This window comes from Pyxicephalus adspersus, chromosome 11, assembly GCF_032062135.1.
Source record: "Pyxicephalus adspersus chromosome 11, UCB_Pads_2.0, whole genome shotgun sequence".
NCBI lineage: Eukaryota > Metazoa > Chordata > Amphibia > Anura > Pyxicephalidae > Pyxicephalus > Pyxicephalus adspersus.
The window spans coordinates 16,836,774-16,855,259 of record NC_092868.1 but is presented as its reverse complement, the minus strand read 5'-3'; positions in this window follow the sequence as shown (position 1 = coordinate 16,855,259).

Below are 18,486 nucleotides of genomic sequence, written 5' to 3'. Positions count from 1 at the left end.
AAGTTCCTTTCTTCCTAAAAAGGAAACATATTCTCCCAGTTCCTACCAATTTAATTGGGGCATGGTACACATCCCCTATGCTCCTACCCCTATTCTAGGCCTAATATTCATATGTTAGCTTCTCTGTGGTGCCCTTGAATCTTTGAGGTTTTGTTTCAGAACTAAAATAAAATGTGGGTATTTTGCTTTAATTAGGTCAGAGCCCACATAAATCCTTTCTTACACTATCTTACCAACATCTCTTTTTGAAGCATGGTTTTATTATCCTTGATTATATTTTGCCTAGAACTTTATTCTATTGTTTCCCTTTTACAAATACAATTTTCCGTTCTTGTCCTGTTACACCATTCTCAACACCTGCAATAATAATAATTATTCATAAATTTCAACATCTCCAGTGACTTCATATTGTCTAGTTGTTATTTGTGTTTCATTGTGTTAAAGCATTCTACAGGTATTTCTTTATCCTTTCTTTTTTCACTTACCACCATTTATATTTCTTTCTTTAGTCATTATACGGATCAATCTTTTTTTTTTTTTTCGTTAATAAGATCCTTGTAATCCATACTTAAAAGTAATACTCAAACACAAACAGTAAAGGGTGCAGTCATGGTCTATAAATGCAGCCTGTTTGTACAAAAGACAGCTGCATTCATTTTTCAATTTTTTACCATCATTTTTGATCCTGCCAGTAAATATGTTATTTTTCAACAGGCCAAACTGTTCAGCAAAAATTTCAGCGATAAGGTTAAGACACCCTATTTAACATTGACAGGAGTTTAGTTGTAAGCTTTATCACAATAGGGAAAAACATGTTGTATAATGTTAAAATACAAACATTTTATCAATAAAGAAAATTTGCCATTAAAATCCCAGTTTTCTTCATCTCTATCTACCATTAGGTAAACACATAGTCCAATCAGTTCTCTACCCCCTATTCCCAAGCATGACCCCCCCCCCCCCCCCGCCACATTTTGCTCTCCAAAGTCTACCTCACATTGCCACTTTAATGCACCCTAAAGCGGGTCACCCTAAAGTCAGGAATAAGTGCAACAGTCCCCATTATTCTTTCTACTGAAACATCTATTTATTAACCTTAAAGATAGCGTTGCTAGACTTACCCAGTTCTGTTTTACAGATGTTAATTAAACTGCTCCAAAAAACCCTGATTTCCTGTGAAATACTCAGGTCCAGCCAAGAAGCCAAGATAAATATGCTTTAAAACCCTAATCCCCTTTGCATGCATATATTAAAATAAGTTCCATTGACTTCCATAACCCACTTGACATGGGTTTTTAAAGTCCCATCATATAGTTCACAATTCTGTACATGCTGTAACGATACGAGCGTTCAAATATTATCCACCAATATTGTAAACACTGGATACGATCATTGAAACCATGCAGGACGTGACATGTACAGGAAAAAGTGTATCACAGAACAATCCACGATCACTGAACGACCGTATACACAATAGATTATGAACGATCGTCACCCAATCAGATCCACAGGGACGGTCGTTCATTTTCGTGACATGTACAGGAGAAAGTGTATCACAGAACAATCCACGATCACTGAACGACCGTATACACAATAGATTATGAACGATCGTCACCCAATCAGATCCGCAGGGACGGTCGTTCATTTTCAGCGAGATTCCTCGTTTCTCGGCCAGTCGTTGTTCACTTTTTTGTTTGTTTCCAACAAGGATTATTGCACGTGTGTACGCAACCTAAAAATCTGACAGATTGGCTGTGACAAAGGTAAAATTGTGATTGCCAGACAACTGGGTCAGATCATCCCTAAAATGGCAGGTATTATTTGGGTTTTCTTGTATGCAGTGCTGAGCACTTACCAAAAGTTGTCCAAAAAAAGGACATCTTGTGAACAGGGGACAATGTCACGAGAGCCCAAAGTTTATTGACGGTGATGATGAGGAAGGAAGGTTAGCCCACATCTTCTGATCCCATTAAAGATCTTCTATAGCACAACTTTCTGAAAAAATGCTAAATTTACAGGTGTCAGAACAAAGTGCGTCCTGTCTTGTCGTGTATGGGGCTGTAAAGGTACAGACCAGTTTGATATGATCAAGAGTAGATAGAAACAGACAGGCTTTTTTAGGCAATGTGATGTTTGTGTTTATTGAGTGAACAAATTCATGTGGCCCCGATTCTAACAGAGACTAACTAGTTTAAACCAAGCAATAACATAATATATGTGAATACAAAATGACAATAAAAGTATGATTTTGACTTGTTGTTGTACAATATTTTCTTGTTTCTACTTTAAAGTCAGAAGTGTCTCAAAGTGTCCGTCGCATTTTGCCTCTTCTAATCATTAGGCTAGGCACATTTGAGATTAAACTATACCCAATTAGAAACCTTTCCTAAATAACTGGATCAGTACAGACCAGTTTGCCATGCTGACCCCTGTCTAGCTTCTGACACCATTGAACAATGAAAAAATATGTCCTAGTTTGATGAATCATGTTTTCCTTTAGAACATGTGGATATTTAGGTGCATATGTGTCATTTATCTGCTGGAGAGATGACAGCAGGGTACACTATGGAAAGAAGGCTCAAGCGGGGAGACCTAAAGGATTTGCTGGTAATGTCTTGACTAGTTTGGTTGCACAAGAGGGACATGCACAATATTAAGTGAGTGGTTTAATGTTTTGGCTGATCGGTGTATTTATTGATGAATGTAATGCGGGAACTGTTCATATTCTTGGTGTCCATTTGTTGTTTAAGGTATGTTCAAATTTTCTCTTATGTCCTGGTCCTGAGGGCCATTAATGTCACCTGTAATTTTGTATCCTTTCTTTTCTGTCAATGTATTCCTTTAGTAATGTCTTGTAGCTGTATTGTAAATATGCGCTACTCATTTTTTCAGATATTAAATACCAACCCCCACATATCTACACCAACCCACTAGTTTTAGCAAATATTGTTCTGCTACAGAAAGCAGCATGCATGTTTGCAAAAAGCTTTGTTATTAACATGTTCTAAACTGAAAGTTTTGAGTTATTTTAAACAATTGCTGGAGTGTGGGTCTACTTGAAAACCCTCATTCCTTATCTTGATCATAAGAGTCAATTTCATCAATGGCGAATGCACGGATAAATTTTAGGAAACCACAACTCTACCATTTTATCTTTCATCTTCCCTACATTTGGTAATTTTTTTTACTGTTTTAATTTATGCAGAATCTGTACTTGACTATGGAGTATGCACTTGTATACAGTTAGCCATGGCATTGTGGATTGGAAAGCAACACTCCAAAAAGTATGTTGTTACCAAAAGCAACCATATTTCTACAATGGCAACTTTAGAGAGGAATAAAGCCATCACATTAGGCCCGGACTGTAATATCAGGAAAGTGCACGTGTATGAAGAGGTGTTCATGTCTGTATATATTCAGCCAAAAAATAGATTAACATCCTGTTTGTCACCTCTGTTACTCTATTTTTAAGGACTGTGTCATTTTCTGGGTTTAGTCAAACAGTCTGGATCCTTGTTTTTGTATTATATTATCTGCTAGTAGTATGTATGTCATATCCTGAAACACAAGATAAAATACAGCTGTGCATGTAGTGCATAAACTCCTCTTTATAAATACTCATTCAAGTAATTGTAAACTTTGCTTCAAGCTAATGTCATATATCAACACATTCTGACTATGATGATTAGGAGTTTGTTTTATATGCATTTATTCTAGTTCATATTGTATTTTCCAGAAAATGTCAAACTTTTATTTGGGCCAATGGATATTTATATTTCAGGTGTGGAGTTGTATTGTGGGAATTTTTTTTTTTTAAAGGCAGGCAGAGTCACAGATTTGACTACATGTGCTAATTTAAAACAGGGATTTTTGGGGCTTACCACTAACGTGTAAATAAAAGAAAAATGCAATACATTGCCTGATTCTTGCCAATACACAGCCCTACAAATTAGAGATACTTGCTTGCTTTGCAGCTTCTTTTATCTATTGAATCTTCCTATTTATCCTGATAATACATAAGATGACAATAAATGTACACAAAGTAGACTAGAAATCCACCTATTGGCTAGACATATCTATATAATAATTTTGAACAATGTTTCATATTTGCCTCAAAAAAAAAATACAAAGATTAATAAAAAAAAATTGACAAAAAAATGAAATATATACAAATCTGCTACAGATTCCTCTTAACCCAATCCTGCTAACTTTAACTAAACCTCCCCTTGAAGACTTAACCTCAAAAATGTATTTTTAGCCTAAACTGTTAGCCAAATACTTATCTTAAAATAATAGTACTGGTATACAAAGCTATGAAATACATATTCCTTTCACTGGGGAATAAAAGGAATTTCAACAAATGAACAACACAGCAAACTACACTCACTGTTAGCCAATAGATATTTACCTGATATTTTGCAAATCCACTTAAAAAATCAATTAGATTTCACAATATTTTTCTCGCAATGTGATATTTTTTATGAATACACCACTGGTTTGTATGTTCTATACAACAACCTATTATGAACGCTGCAACCAACCTTTCCACCATTTTTATTCTGCTCCCTTTCTTTGTAGTTTTCTTCATTGGCTTCCATTTCACCTTAGCATCAAATTCAGGCTCCTGTGCTTTGCGTTCAAATCTCTCCACAGTTCTTGTCCCACTCACCTTTTTGACCTGGTAGTAAAATACACCCCTAGATGCTCTGTTTGCTCCTTGAATGACCTACTACTGACTTCCTTACTCATAACCTCCCCCGACTCTCTGGAATGGTCTTCCTATTCGGCTTGCTCCTACTTTCTGCTCATTTAAAAGCACTCAAAACCCATTTTTTCACACTTGCCTTCTTCTGTCTTTCAAAACTCTTAGTACTTCTCTCAATTACATATCTCCCTTTCTTTTGTGTGTTACTTCCCCCACCTCCTAGATTGTAAGCTCTTCGGGGCAGGGTCCTCTCCTCTGTCTGTCAGTCTGTCATTTGCAACCCCTATTTACTATTTATATGTACAGTGCTGCATAATATGTTGGTGCTATAAAAATCTTGTTTATTATTAACAATAAAAATATTAAGGTTACAAAATAGTTCAGGATTATCTTGAGAACACTTATCAATAGCCCTGTATTTGTAAAACCTAAACAGAAGTTTTGCAGATATATATATATATATATATATATATATATATATTTATATATATATATTTTTACAGAGCATTGTAAAATTAATATCGTTTTGTTTTTAAAGTCTGCTCAGGTTGGGTAACATACATAAGGTACATGTAATAATTTCTATTGAATATAATACACCCAGACGTTTACAGGCTGAAGCTGCAATAGTGACACCTGGAGGTAGAGGGGTAACTATGCATTATATAGTGTTAAAATCTGTAAGTGAAAATGTTCATTATACAAAAAACATGCTAAGGACCGGTTTCCTTACACATCAATATGAAGAAATTTAATAAAACTAGTTTAATATTAAGTGTGAAAATTATTAATTGCATATCCAACCATGTCTGATATACCTATTCTCTGTGTGTGCATAGGAAAGCCACATAACATATTCAAGAGGTGTTTTTCTAAATTTTACATGATATGCGTATAAAAGCAGACCAAAACTTAAAGTTTAGGTACATTTAAAAAAATTGATATTGAATCATTTATGCAGGGTTATTGTGTAAACTTACTTGCAGCAGGTCCACTTGGACAGCCTCTGGGTCACATGCCTTGCTGCCATGGCTGCAGTGCTGCTGCAAGATAAATGAGTTACTTTGCTGCCCTCAAATCATGTATGCCAGGATCTGCTTTTTCCAGCCTACCCAGTTTTTGTTTTTTTCATTTTGAATTGCTTTAGGTTTACTAAATATACTATTGGAAGTGTTTTGGTATATCTGTTTGATAATTATAACTTTGCCAGTTTTTTTTTCTGTAATTTTTATATAAGGCTATGTTCAGACTGGCAGTGGTAACAAGAGTTACCTTGTGACTCCTGGGTACTCTGAACTGCTCACTGCCTGCCCTCATTCATTCTCTATGGGAGGCTGCAGGAGGACACAGTTCAGGTTGTGAAAAAATCAGTTACCTCATTACAACCCCAGCACCAGTTTAAATTTAGCCTTAAACATGGGCAAAATGTGCATGTATTCCATAGATATAGTGAATTTTTGTTTTTTTGTTAGTTTTTTTTTATTTTGCTTGACATACTTTGAACTTTATTTTAGCAGAGTAGAACATAAATATGAACACCTGATGGAATACATGTTTTTTTGTGATTAGCAAACACATTAAATACTAATGTAGTAATCTGGTTTGTATCAGATCCAGCCATCCATGGTGATGTCTAATCTCATTGCTTTGTGTAATTGGTCTGGCTCACTAATCTCATTTCAAATTTTCCAGAAATATATTAGCAGGTTAATGAAAATTGCAAACAAGCATCAAAGCAGCTTTTTAATGAGCACATCCATTTTTTGTTACATCTAAAAGATTTTGCCTACAAACTAGGAAGTGTGGACAATATATCTTGGTATATACTTGAAGAATGGTTAGTTCTGATTTCAATAAAGACTAAAATTCATAAACCTAATAACTTACAAATGTCTTAGTCATACTAATTTAGGTCTAATTCTGCTTCCAGTTCTTCAGTAAAAGATGGGAATGATGTAATAAATTTGAGACAGACCGTATCCAGCAGAGTCTAGCTTACATCACTGAGCCCAGACTTAGGGTTATTAGCAGGCTTAGAGACACTAACCTAGCTGAGCTGACTACAACTCAGTGCTACCTACAAGATAATTTTTTAAATGATATACCCACATTATTAGGAAACCTGGAACAGTACCAGAATTAGCACCAGGGTCAAGCGACAGGTGGCTGCAGGATTGTATTGCGTGGGTACCACTTAACCTTTTTTTGCAGACTTTGACCAAATGTGACCAATATAAAGCAAGGAAAAAGTCTGTGTATTGAACCGTATTCTGTGGTTAAAGTCTGAAACGTATGTGTATATATGTTGCTGTGTATGATGTTAGATAGGCTGTTCAACCTCCTGGTGGTGATAAGAGGCTTTGTTACTAATGGAGCCTATGCTACCTAATCTGAAATACATACCGTACTATCTCAGAGGAAACAGATTTAGTACAGTGATAACACTAAAAAGTTTAGAAGTGATCAAAGGGTAAGTTCACTCAAACTGATACTTTTTGGTAGATACTGAAGACTGAAAGCAAATCGTCCATTAAATGAAAGTTCACTGTGAACCTCTTCCCATTGAAAAGTTTTTGGCAGAGAGACAAAGGTTTTACTCAAATAATTTAACTGTATTTTGCCTCATTCATTTTCCCTTTTATTTTATTTATTTTATTTCATTTTCCCTAGTTTAGGTTCCCTGCAGGGAAACCCCCAAAACATGATACTGCCACCTCAATGCTTTACTGTGAGAATAGGGTCCTTTGGATGGTGAGGTGTGCAATTCCCACCCCCATGTAAGCCATGCTTGTGGAGCACTAGTAGTTTTGTTACATGTACACAGTGACCATTCTTTTTCATATATTCCTGCTGCAATGTTTCCATAGGCCTCCTGAGTAGCCTATCTGACCAGTTTCCTCTTCATTCTTCTATCCAGTTTGGACAGAAGAATAATACTACTAGAATTCTCCCCAGATGAGGTCAAACACCTTCCACTTCCTTATCATAGGCTTTACTGTGCTCATATGGATTGTTAAAGCCTTTGAAACATTTTGATATCCCTCTCCTCACCTGTGCCTGTCCATAACTTCATTACTTAAATGTTTTGACTGTGGCTTGCCACCCATAGTTGATTGATTGTTTGCTTTCATTTGCACTACCGAACACTCTGCCTGTCATCATCCACAAGTTACATTGGCTGTATGCAAGCTTGAGCCATATGGCTCTTTGCTGCGTATGCTTTATTTGTCAAAAACAAGCATTATTTATATTTGAGTCAACCAGATCGATGAATGATAACGGGCAAAATGTATAATATACCGGTCATTGATCTAGGTGCTAAATCTGATCATTGTTGATGTTTTGCTTTGGCCTGAATGACTGAGGTTCATGCCGAATTTGACAAGTTGTTGAGGTCAAATGCCAAATGTTCAGATAATTGTATCTCCCCCCTTTTGTGTTTTACTTTCCTCACCTCCTAGATTGTAAGCTTTTCGAGCAGGGTTCTCTCCTCCTCATGTGTCACTGTCTGTATCTGTCTGTCATTTGCAACCCCCTATTTAATGTACAGTGTTGCCTAATATGTTGGCACCATATAAATCCTGTTTATTATTAATAATAATAATAATAATAATAATATTAAATTCCATATGTTTCCAGGGTATGAACAATAAATATGTTACGTATTCTTAACAAACCGTAAAAGAGCTTTAGCAAGGTATTGCTGATCTCTCCAGCTGCTTGTATTGGAAGTAAGTTTTACTCAGGTGCCATAACAAAAACTCTGAAATAAGGTTCTAACAGCTTGAAAAGATCTACTGTGTTCCTACTTTAGAATGTTGGCAAGCAATAACTATTTTGCTTGTCATAAAAGAAGCTAAGATTTAGGTGTCTCTGTTGGGAATTTAAAAATTAAAATGTCCCCACAATGACTATAGTTACAAAAAGTTTGTTGAAAAGTAAATTTTTCTGCTTTATCAAAATTTTCATAAAATGTTGTGCATAGTATATGCACAGGTTCACTCTAATGTTATATTCAGGATTTTACTACTATGGTTGCTAGCCAGGATTTTGCTTTTTACATTTAATATGTTGGGCCTAAATCTAAAAGTTGGGTCTATGCTAAAATGAAGTTTATTTGTAGACTAGTTTTTAGACCAGGCAAAGTCCAGAATCACCAGGTCATATATCTCCACTGCACTGTAGGACTGACTCTCTTGCAGTTGTATAGATGTTTTCTCTTTTGGGCCTCTACCCAATACCAGAAAATAGATTTACAAGCACAAATAAACTATTTTATGAACATGTTACTACTTGCCACACTTGACCTGGGTACTGTATATGAAGACCTCTCTGCTGCTCCCACCAACAATCCCACCACACAAACACGCCCTTTTAACCAGTAACAAAAGACCAATACACAATCTTCTTGGGATAAATTGGCCACAGCAGCCCCTTTATTAACACAAATAACATTTTTTATTATAACGGTACTAAAACATCATATAGGTCCAAGAAAGTCACCCCCCCTTTTATTTAAATCCTGTTGCATACCCGATCCACCACCAGGCCCCCAGGCGCACCTACCCTGCCTCGGGGACAGTTAGCAGATCCAAATTAGCCTCCACAACAACCAAGTGTCGTGCAAGGCCCACCTTACTGTCCAAAAGAAGAACCAATCTTTTTTGTGTACCCCATTTTGTTTAAATTTACACTTACCCCTCTAACTTTCATGGACCCAAACAACCACAACCCGCCTAGCTGCTGCGACAATAACTTCCTCCTCCCATTGCCACTAGGGAGGGAGGGTGGAAATGCAGTCTCCAACAAAATTTTTTTAAAAGTGCTGCCCCCCATCCCCTGAAGCCTTCTTTTAACTCTTTCCTTCACACCTCCCCTTTACTGTCCCCCACCAATCCATGCCTCCCATCTTTTCCCGCATTTTCTTCTTTCATTCATTTTTTTTTTTTTTTAACTTTTGACCCCCCAACCTCATCCCTCCATACATTCTTTTGCCACGAGGCACCACGCGGCCTCCTCCTTCCTTCCATCCCCTCACTTAAACTTTTAACCCCACCATGTTCGGTCTTCACTACACCCCCTGTCATGAGGCCCTTCGCCCATTTTGTTGCTTCAGGCCTGCTTTCCTAAAGTAATTTCTGGGCTGTTCTTGGAATTGATTTTTTTTTTTCATCTCATGCTTATCAAAGTGGCTTGGGAAAAAAAAGTCTTGCAGCACTAGGGGGTGCAACATTTCTGTCCAGGATATAATTGCATGTATTTGAAGGTGGTATGCATTGTTTCTGTTGGTCACTGTAAGTTTTTCCAACATCCCAAAAACACACTAATATGCTTAGCCTTGAAAATTGCCCCCTAGACTGTGGTAATGACATATATCAATATGGTAGGAATATTAGATTTTGAGCTACTATGAGACACAGTTAGTGACATGACTATGGACTTGTTGAGGCACTGTGGAAGATGTCTGCACTATATAAATGCATAAATAAATAAATGTAATCAGAAATTGTAGACTAATGTCTAATGAGAAATCACTGGTGGATTCTTCAACAACCAAACAGAAATAAAAACATGGGTGGCTGTGCTTCATGGTGGTGCATAATCCCTGACTTAACCACAATGTTAATTAGCATGTTTTAATGTGGCAAACAATTTCAGAGGCCTGTGAAAAAACAAATTCCTACTTTGCAAAAGTTAAACCCAGAATAAATGGATTGAGTACTCATGAGAAACTGTCTAACATACATAGATTTCTAAATGTTTAGATAACCTTGACCTTATTCTCTCCCAGACATAAACACTCATAACTTACTTTGTGTCAAAACATAGGTATTAGAAAAAAAAAACACCCTCATTCTCTTCTCTCCTTACTCTTTTTCTTCACATTTTAATTTTATGTTCCACTTCTTCTTGCTTCTCTCTTAAGCTAGTCATACACTATGCATTTTTTTAGTATGATTAGGGAATAGATTAAATGAAAATGGTAAACCGATCAAAAATCTAATATATTTACATGTATTTGACCAACGTTTGTGCAGAATATTGACTGAAAATTGATGAGGCAAGCTTTTTATTGGTTGGTTAACCTGCACATTGAAGTTAAAACCATTCTTTGTGTTATGATCAATATTCGTATTGGATAAATTGGTAATTTTAACCAGAATACAGATCAGTTATCAAACAAGTGTATTGTTGAAGTTATGAATCAGTTGAATTTGATCAAAATTTTGATTGAAATAGGCAAAGTATAACATATAGGGCCTAATATAATAAAGCTCTTCAAGACTGAAGAAGATGATCACCTGGGTGGTTCAACCATAAAGTTATGGTTACACATTGCCATGGCCTCTTTTACCAATTATGTTTCTAAGAAGTATATGTTTTTAGTAACTGAAATAAAAGGTTTTATGTCATGCTAGACTTATTTTCTACCATAAAGAGCCGCTATCTTTCCACTTTTTCTCCTATGTACTATTGGCTCGGCAACCACTCTAGTGGTATTTTTTATCCATATCACTGCGGGATTGGCTTCCTCTCCTTCTGTACTCCCCTTATTAATTAACAGATATGCTATACTGCTGCATTAGTGGCGATTATCTCTTTGATTTTTACTTACAAGTATATTTATAGGATACATTGGAATATTTATTTCCTTGAGAAATGTTAGCACTATGAAGTGATATTGACTGAGTATTAATATTGATATATTGATATGACCCTGTTGTGGTTGATTGATATTCCATGGTCCATTTAACGATTTATTAGGTGGATTGCTATCTAAGGGAATATTTCTTAGTATCTATTTATTTATTTAATAGGCTCCTCTTTAATTAAACTTGCTGCTTCCGCCCTTCTGCCCTTATCATCGCTTTCCATTTTGTGTTGTGGATCCGCTTGTACAACTGGGATAAATTACTCTTTTGCTTTTTGGTTATCAGTGTTGTTCTCAGGAGTGAGTAGAATGTTAAAATTATTTGTAGAATTAATATTTCATATACTGTCAACAATTAGTAGTGTTGTATATTTTGTTGATTATACACTATGTCTGTTAATTGTAGGTCCCTATATTTTGATTCATCCTAAAGAAGCGAATTCATAGTCGCGAAACGTGTCAATGTTAAATAGAACTACTAAGAGACCACATGTTAGAAAGAGATTCATGTTCAGCACCTTGAAAAAAAATTTGTGAAGTATTTTGTGACATTGTTTTTAATGTATAGGCAACTGTACAAACTTTTATTGGGGTTTTAAAATGATTTACTATTAAAGTATGTATTATGTTTAATTTTACTTTGTGCCTAAAAAGTCCTGTTTTTCTGCACAAATATGATTATTTATAAAGTAAGTATGTTTTTGTATGTCTTCATAAATACTTTTCATATGCATGATTGTATTATGAGCTTACACTACCCTCTGCAACTTTAATACTTTAAAATATTTAAAATGTTATAGACAATTTCACTGTAAGGCTAAGCCTTTTATTAAATCCAATATTTGTTATTTAGGTCTTGTAACAGCTGGCCAACTAAAACACGGGGTTTCATCCAGGACAATAGAAAAATTTTTCTGTTTGATCGGTAGTTTTCTTTCTGACCTGCTTGTGGAACTGAAGTACCAGGCTGTAGAACAATGGGCTTCTTGGCCAGGTGGGGGAGCCTAAAGAGGCTTAGGATGATTGGGAAAAAATTATCCTAGCTGAAACCCATCCTGGCAATTATACTACCACCAGCCTGTGCTTTCCTGGGCTCCTGTTCTTGACCTGTGAGCTGGGAGGAGTGCAAAGGAAAAACTGTGAGTAAAAACATGGACTTTTTGGTAAAGTCTGTACTGCTAGGGAATTGGGGTCCTGCATAGCAGTACGTTGCCCAGGACTGTTAGTGAGGGAGCTAACAGTCAGTTAGAGGCCAAGTGCCCAGGTTTTATTTTATTGTTCTGTTTATTTGGTGTGTTTTTCTGTGTGAATAGGCTTAGTAAATAAACCCTAAACTGAACTGCTTATTTGCTGTGCCAGGTTCCTATCTGCTATACCTATCCAGTGAAGTTAGACAGGCCCCACTACCTTGCTAGTCCCTACAGTCTGGAACAATTTAAAAAAAATTGCAATGGTACCACATTCCAATAAGCAATTCATGAACATAACCGTGTAACCAATCAACGGGTACCTGAATATAACCAACTACATACGATTACATTTTTTAAAAATATTTTGTCATACAATGTTATATATCATATATTTATATGCTACTATACATTTTTGCAAGTATTAGCTATGCATTGTATACATTATCCATGTACGTATAAACATATTTTTTTGTTTCTTTTATCTCCTTTACCTTGACTGCGGCAAAACATAGCTTGGTCAACTTGCCTACCGATATCCCCAAAACTAACCCTTCCACATCTTCCAAACTTTACCACCAAAACTTACCTACTAAACCTTTCCCACAAAAACATTTCCCACCAATCCCATTTACCTTAAATCCCCTACAATCACCCCCCTTTTCTTAACACCCCCCAACTTATACCCCATTGAACACACAAACGTTGCTTAAATGCCCTGCAGACATTTTATTAAACAAATTTTGATAAATAACATATTAATAACATATTAAAATGACAAATAATAAAATGTATATCAAAATATTAACTATAAATATATATATAAATATATATCAATAACCATTACAAACATATAAATTTAACTGAAGAATTAAATATGTAATAACAATAACAATAATACAAATCAACAATAACATTATAGTACTCACAAATATTGCTTACTAGTTGCAGGTCCTCTGAGGTCCACCACTTATAAAACCTTGGGCTCTGCACCTTACAAATAAATTGCTCACAGCCGCCCATACACCTAGCTCGGGAACGCAATGACCCTTACTCGTGCAGACCCCCACTAACAAATTTACCAGACCGTTCCAACCATACCGGGGACTCCATACTTTAGATGGGTCCCCCCAACATAACTATCAACCAAAATACACTCCCCCCGAGGACCTCAACCGCCACAGCGCCACAAGAGGGACCCCTCACTTTTGTGCGCCCCTCCACACCTGCAGTGCCCATTGAATCCCATCCTGTAGGGCCAAACACCACAGATCCAAGCCCAGATCTGTTAAGTGGACCCCATCAGACCCCAAAAACATCCCCGTCTCAACCTCGAGATCCCGGTGCCACACCACCAGACCCCCATTACGAACAAGGAAGCGGCCCACATCCTTGTTCAGCTTTTTCCTGGCCTTGTTCAAACGCTCCACAGACCTGGCCCCCCTCCAATGCAACCTACCAACCATATCTGACCAAACCACCACCAACCGCTTAAACCTAGTCCTTAACCGCAAAAAATCCCATTTTATATCCCTAATTAATTCCCGCATTGGCCTATCACCCAGGTCATTCCCACCAGCGTGCAATACCACCACATCAGGCACCCGATCCAACCTCACAAAATGATCAATTTCCGGCATGACCCTGCTCCATTGAAGAAACGGAACCTCGAGCCATCGGACCAGCCCAGCAGATCGAGGGATGCCCAGCTGTCTACCATCCGGACGAACAGCCGCTCTCCGTGCATCCCTTGCCACATATGAATCGCCTATGATCCACACCAGTCCAGGCAAAGCACCTGTAACAAAAACATAATTGAATGAACGCCCCAAAGACCTCCCCCCACCAACGCTCCCCTGCCAACCAACCAAGATTAAAAGGGGGGAGTAAACAACAACAGCCACAGACCCCACACCCCCCCCCCCCCCCCCCCCCGCCCCAACCGGCCAACCACCGGCCCACCACCACGACCCCACTTACCGCACTACCAAATGCGGATGTACAGTCAAAAGCGTCTAGACTCCCAACGCCCAATCCGTTTAATAACCTCCTCACCTAAACCCCACCTAGCCGCCTCCGTGGCTGCCCCAATCCTGAAAGAATGCAACGAGAATTCCTTGTCATTCTAACCTTCCGCCCTCAAGCACTTCAGAAACACTGCCAAAAACTGAAACCTAGACAAAGCCCTCCCATCCTCATGTATCAAGAAAGGGCCCTCCCCAACCGGCCGAACCCTCAAAAATTCCCCCACCGCTGCAACCGGGCAAGCAACACCACCATCAACCTTCACTAATTCCACCCCAAAACCTTTGCCTAATTGATCGGTCTTCAACCGAGCAATCCACAAACTAACACAGTTCCTCCGACAAACCACCTCCCGCTGTTGCAATCCCCCTGGGCGCTGAGTCGCCGGGCTCACTAATTCCCCAATGCGCATAGCACCAAAGAACGCCAAAACAAAAGCCACCCTAAACAGCAGCACCTCAAACTCAGATAAACAAACTTCCCGCAACCTTTCCAACACCGCCCATAACACCTCAAAAGACACCGGCCTCCGCCGATCACCCACCTTGCGCCCCTTCCTATAGCCTTTCAAAACTTGTCGCACCACAAATTCTTTAGTGACATCCCTCCACCCCAACAATTTAAACAGAAATGCCAATGCCGATAGCTTACAGTTCACCACCGAAACCGACACCCCTTTCCACAAAGCTACGACATAAAAAATGCAATACCAAATTCAACTCATTAGATTCCACCCCAAGCCCCCCAAACCGAGAACAAAAACGAAACCACTCCACCCACACGGCCGAGTAAGCAGCCCACGTAGAAGGACTCACAGACTGCCGAACCATACCCGCTAGGAATCCAAGGCTATCCTCCACAATGCTGGCGGGCAACCGACTCTGTGCCGGGCCGCTTCTGGAGCCAATTGCCGGAAACGGTCCCACTGAAATCGAGACAAGGCATCCGCAATGTTATTTGTTGCCCCCGGCACATGAACCGCCTCCACCGCAATATTCAACCTCAAGCACGTCAACACCAAATGCCTCATCAGCCGAATCACTGGCCCTGACGAGGCCGTGAAAGAGTTCACTACCTGGACCACCCCCATATTGTCGCAGCAGAAACGAATCTTCCTGTTCGCCAATTTGGGACCCCAGATTTCCAACGCCACCACAATCGGAAACAACTCGAGTGCCACCAAATTGGACCTCAAGCCCAATTTGACCCACTCCGCCGGCCAGGCCTCCGCACTCCATTCCCCTTGCAAATAAGCCCTGTACCCAACACCCCCAGCCGCGTCCGTGAACAGCTCCAACTCTGCACTGACAACCGGCCCATCCATCCACACCGAGCGCTCGTTGTAGCCCTCCAGAAACTCCCGCCACACCACCAGATTTGCCCTCAGCCAAATAAAGTGCATTGAGCGCCGAATTCCTGCGGTAACGGCCGCCAACCGCCTAGCAAAAATCCACCCAATAGGCATGGTTCTACACGAAAAGTGCAACTTACCCAAAAGGGATTGAAGTTCCCTCAGCTGCAATTTCTTGCACCTGCTGGCCCGAACCACCTCTTCTGAAATTAGAAGTGCCTCCTCCTATATGAATATATAATAAAAAAGGGAAGGGCTATATCTTGGGGAGACCCCACTACTATCTTGAGGACCACATATGTACAGCAACATACTTATACATACATACACACATCTTCTCCATTTGTTGCAGAATTGTTGGTTGAGCTTTGGATTCATGCTTGTACCTAATTAGGTATGCTCAACAAGAGAGATACTGTCTATTTGTGTGGATTTAAAAAAATCTTTACAGCAGGTAAACCCAGTAAAATAATCTCTTCCAGACTTAGTACCCTGATACACCCTTCTATGGAGTTTTGTCTGTCTTTTGTTGATAAATTTACCTTTCCATTCTATGTCAGCAGAACTAATTTTTATCTATGTGATGCATCAAATAACTGTAATCTCTGTATTACTGCTTCTGTGAGGAATGCGTTTTATCCTACTTTATATGAGCAAGAATGTGAGCAGCAAAGTGTGTCATATGAATCCAATTAAAACTTGAATGTGGTGTGCAGTGACATTGGAATTAAAAACTAATCATTGTCTTATCCTGTGATTTTCAGAAATGGATTAATTTAATTAAAAACAAAAAAAAATCTGAATTTTTCTACATTTTTATTCTCTGTGGTTGTTGCTGAAGTTAGACAAAGTTCAGTGCATCAAAGTCTGTAGAAAAAGAATTATGTTTGTTGAGGGGGAGCATTAGAACAGTATAAAATAAGAATATGAATGCTCAGATGCCTTTTACTTCCTGATTGATTTGTTTTTTCTTCCAAAACAATGAAACTGTTTAAATGTAATAGAAATATCCAAGAGAAAAGCAGTACTGGACAAAGCTATTCTGCAGAAAAGTAAAACTGCTGAAACCAATAAATTATAATGGCTATTAATTCTTTGTATTGAACTCAAGGAACTGATGCAGCATTACCAGAGGCCTATCAAGTCTGATCTTCCTGAATCACAGGCTGAATCACTGTAACTGATTTGAGAACTTCTTAATGTGAGTACAGTAGTTCCTATGTATTGAAGGATGAGCCTAAGCCAATATTGGGAAGGTTAGATATCACTTGCAGAGACTTTATACCATAGTGGTAAATCTCTGTGCATAGGAGATAAGGGATTGTCCCGCTCTTTAACATAAAAGTGGGAAGACCTACCTGGTTAATGAGGCAAAGGTCAGGGTACATTTGTCAATGATGTGATCAGACAATTTGTTTATTGGAATTTTTGGCATACAGACATGTTCACCAAAAACATCTATAAATTTGTTAAAAATGGGTATGGATAATAAGTAGTATGCTACATGCAGCATCTCACCCGAGGAAGCAGTTTAGGGGAATGAAGAAGTGGTCATCATACTACAACCTCACCACTAGTCTGAACATAGTCTAGGTTAGAGTGAGCAGAAGGAAGATCTTTTGGAAGTCTCACTCAGGTGTGCCTAAAGCTCACAGGTATCACAATCTGAGTGTATAATCTTATTTAGATCTACCAACAGCTATTTATTGCAAAAAGCTTGTCTGATTGGTAATGAGTTCATAGTTTAGGTAGGTCCCCGAATTACATAGTAAATTTAAAGATTGTAAGGTCAAAATGTACTTTGTACAGGGACTATAAAGTGTACTTGAAAGTATTTTTCTGGATTTCCCTTTGTACCTTTAAGTTAAACGTTTGCAGCTTATTGATTTTTTTAATAGTTTGATAATTAAATCGTTCTCACATCCCTAATTGCCCCCACATTTGTTATCTGTATGTCGGGAAATGTTATTAGGATCCCTTGCTTGAAGTAAGTCATGCCATTCCTCTTGCTAACCCATCTACCATTACCCATGTAAACAGCAGCTGCTGTAAGCTTAATATTGTTCCTATGTGACTGTCTCTAACAATACCTGTACAATAACAATAACAATAACAATGACAACCTGTGAAAAATGTGTGAAAATTATTTATTATTTTAGCTTCCTTTGTTTCTTTTCCCTATCCCCAATGGTTTGAAGAATATTAAAAATAGAGAACAATGTTCCATCCTATATAAATGCATAGGCTAATGTCAATGTATCGTGACAGACAAAAGTGCAAAAATCAACTTTCTCTTTAAAAGTATAATTTCCAGTGCACAGTTTCACAACTGTGGGGAATGTAAGGAATTTTGGAGAGCTGTGGGCTGAAAAAAAAAGGTGTAAAGAGCCCACTTGAGCCTCCATGAACCATCACTATTTAAAGGCATGGCACAAGAAATCAATCCAAAATTTTTCAGCATCATGTCTGACTGTACACAGTCTTTATCAGCAAATGAAATTGTGACTGTATTTCAAAACTCCCTAATAGGAGATCCAGCCAGTTAGACCACTTGCTGTTGCTGGTA